General features: G+C 50.8%; 1 long non-coding RNA gene across 1 annotated transcript; it reads right to left on the bottom strand.

Annotated features, from left to right (window-relative positions):
- Positions 1-243: 243 nt before the first annotated feature.
- LOC116095622 lies at positions 244-1,294 on the bottom strand. The gene is made up of 2 exons (XR_004120668.1): positions 1,231-1,294; positions 244-893 (listed from the first exon to the last, which is right to left on the bottom strand). It is a non-coding gene; the product is annotated as an uncharacterized LOC116095622 (long non-coding RNA).
- Positions 1,295-3,616: the final 2,322 nt, after the last annotated feature.

The raw sequence follows: 3,616 nt of genomic DNA on the forward strand, positions 1-3,616 counted from the left end.
AAAAAAAAAAAAAAAAAAAAAAAAAAAAAAAACAACAACAACAACAAAAAAAACCAACCCAGACAAACAATGACCTCCCTAAAACACTCAAAGAGGCCCCCCAGCTAGATTCAAGGATAGGAGTGGAGGGTCAGATGAGAACCTCACACACATCACCACAGACAGTGTCAAGACTGGGTACAGCCACTTAAGTAGGGCAGGACGCCGTTGGACACAAACACCAGGTGTGTGCTTCAGATGGGCTTAGGCAAAAAGAGGGATTTATTGATCCATGAAACTGATTTCAGGCATGGCTGGATCCAGGTGCTTGAACCATGCCCTCGGGGACCCATGCTGGCTTTGTTCTCCAAACAGGTCCTCTTAAGTTTTTTGTTCAAGTTTCAAGGGAATCCCCAAGGATTATTGGCTCAGCTTGGGTCAGGTGCTCACTCTAGAGCCAATCCCAGCCACCTGAGGGGATTTGGTGTTCCGATTGGTCAGCTCTGAAGGCCACTCTGCTGGATGGAGACCTGGTATCCAGGGGCGACTTAACACTGCTGGAGGACTTGGTGGTCAGTGGTGAGTCGTGAGTGGTGAGTGGGAACCGCCATTGGAGTTAGGCCTCTTTCAGCTGCACCTGGTGCCTGCGGACCGGTTACACCAGCATAGGCTTAGCTGATGCCCATCAGCACCTCTAAAGGGGCACTGTGGCAGAGCTCTTCCTGGAGGAGTCCTCAGGAGATGAGGCTAGAAGGGACATGTGATCTGTGGCCTTCGAGGGCCAGACACGCTGCAGGAATAACTTTGTATGTGAGCTAGCTCTGTGCACTTAGTGGGTGTGGCCGTGATGGAGAGGCCGCAGCCCCAGCAGCAGCTGAAGTGGGTCACGGTCAGGTTCATGGCTGATCTGAGATCTGCGAAAATGGGTTCTCGTCAGTGTCTGTGCAACACTTACTGCTCCCTGACTTTCTATACTCATGCAATCGCTAGCCCCACCCCACCCCACCCCATTCGCCGTTAAATAGTCATGAAATGTCCCCAATCTAATAACCTCCACTACCACCACCAGGTCCTACCAGGCTGCAGGCACAACCCCCTCAAGGACGCCATTGCTGATCTTCAACCCAGGGTTCCACCCTTTCTCTACAGAGGAGACTGTGAGCTCTTAAAGTCCAAGGTCAAGGGACTGTAGCCATGCCTCAGCTTCTAAGAGTGCTTTTGCAGAGGACCCAGGTTCGTTCCAGCACCTACGTGTCACCTCACAAACGGCTGAACTACAGTCCCCGGAGATCCAGCATTTCTAGTAGACACTGCATGCATATGGTGCATGCGCGCGCGCATGCGTACACACATACTCACATACACGCATGCACACACACGTGCGCGCGCGCGCACACACACACACACACACACACACACACACGCAAAACATCCACACATAAAATAAATACTAAAAAAAAATCTAAAAAAGCATAAAACCTAATGACTGCAATGTAAATAAGTAAAATAATTTAAATTAAAAACAAAACCAAACCATAAGGTCAGTTGTCCTCATGGGAGTTTTCAGTGGGGTCTGAGGTGGTAGTGTATGACGTAGATTCTGGTTCGGTGTCCAGCTCTGAAACAGCCAGTGGCTCTCTGCTGTCCTCAAGATGAGACCCAAGCTGTGGACCCTTCCACATCTCTCCTGTCCCTTCTCCCTATCCACTCTACATGGGCTTCTCTTTCCAGACTTCGGACAACGTGTGTGCTGCTTCATCTGCCCCAGCTTCTCTTCCCTCTTCTGCCGTCTCATTCCCGGCTCTCAGTCAGATGTCTCCTGACCTTTCTTTTTGAGAGAAAGGTCTCGTGTAACCCAGATTTGCCTCAACTTCTTGTAGGGTGAGGATGACATTGAACTTCTAACCTTCCACCTCCTCCCTCAGAGTCCTGGGATGACAGGTACTACCATTGCCATTTTATGTGGGGCTGGGAATGCAAGAAGCACTCTACAAACCCAGCCACACCTCCAGCTTCTTTCTGGCTATTTGCATCTTCTACTGACCCCCATAGCATCCCTCTCTGGGAAAGAGGAGATAAGGAAACAGGTTCAGAGAAGAAGGGGATTTAGCCCCGGCCACTTGGCCATCGACTGGTAGAGTTGGGTTGAATTTAGTCGGATACTTACTAGGCCTTTGCTTCCAAGGTCCAAACCAGGACTTTTGGACAGGGCAGGGTTGGAGTGGGAGAACCTTGGGGACTCTGGACTGTATCTCAGGGGATGATGTAGGAGCTAAGACTTGAAGGCTAAGTGTCTATAAGTGGGCGTGGCAGGTCTTTATCCAATGAGTGAACTAATGGCTGAATGTCCATATCTGTGGGCAAATAGAGACCTCAGGGCATATGCCTATGTGTCAGTAGGTGTGTGCTGTACTGGCTGGTTTTGTGTGTCAACTTGACACAAGCTGGAGTTATCACAGAGAAAGGAGCCTCCCTTGAGGAAATGTCTCCATGAGATCCAGCTGTAAGGCATTTTCTCAATTAGTGACCAAGGGTGGGAAGGTCCATTGTGAGTGGTGCCATCCCTGGGCTGGTAGTCTGGGTTCTATAAGAAAGCAAGCTGAGCAAGCCAGGGGAAGCAAGCTGGTAAGCAGCACCCCTCCATGGCCTCTGCATCAGCTCCTGCCTCCAAGTTTCTGTCCTGTGCGAGTTCCAGTCTTGACTTCCTTTGGTGATGAACAGCCATGTGGAAGTATAAGCTGAATGAACCCTTTCCTCTCCAACTTGCTTCTTGGTCATGAAGTTTGTGCAGGAATACAAACTCTGACTAAGACAGTGCTCTGCTTGTGTGCATGTGTGTGTCAGGTGATGTTCAGAGTTGGACTTGTGTGCACCCAGTGTGCAGGGTTAGTGAGACCTGTCCAAGTCTTGGCTCTGTCACTGTATGTCCAGGGTGAATTAACTCCCTGCTCAGGTTCTACTTGACTAAGTTTGGGAGTTGGAGGATCCCCACCCCCCCATCTCAGGATGGATTGTTCAAAAGTGAAGCCCCAGGGAACATTTTTTTTTTTTTTGCATAAGGGGTTGGTTGTGGGAGACGCCTGAGAGGGAGGGAAGGAAGCTGGACAACATTGGACAAAGTGTAGAGTCAACTGGTTTCTACCCTCAGCCTGACCCTGTGAAGAGCCTGGGGCCCAAATGACCTCACAGAGCCTTTCACCAGGAGAGGAGGCCAGCCCTTGCCTGCCTGTTCCTGGCTGTGTTCCCCGGGTCTCTCAGCTGAAGGAGCAGGAATCCCCCAGGCATCTTTCGAGGCAGCAGCTTGGGCCCCACAACACTCCAGGAAAGATGCCAGTGTCACTGTTGGCAGCCGGGGGCTGGGGGCTGGGCGCACCAAATGCCTTTCTCTCTCCATCCCTCCCCTGGGTGCTTGTTAGAGGCAAAGGCCTCGGAGCTCAGAGCTGACTTAGACTCACTTCCTGCGTTTTAACAAGACCCCAGACCTTCGGACTTAGTGTTTGATAAGCTCTGTAAAATCGACGCTCTAGAGTGTTTTGGCAAGGGAGGGGCTTGAAGCAGCCGGAACAGTATCCAGCCCCCAGTGGCTGCTGTGTTATTTCTACTGAGGGGTTGTGTCTCCTTATTCATGTCTTTTTGG

Source organism: Mastomys coucha, unplaced genomic scaffold (genome assembly GCF_008632895.1).
Source record: "Mastomys coucha isolate ucsf_1 unplaced genomic scaffold, UCSF_Mcou_1 pScaffold18, whole genome shotgun sequence".
Lineage (NCBI taxonomy): Eukaryota > Metazoa > Chordata > Mammalia > Rodentia > Muridae > Mastomys > Mastomys coucha.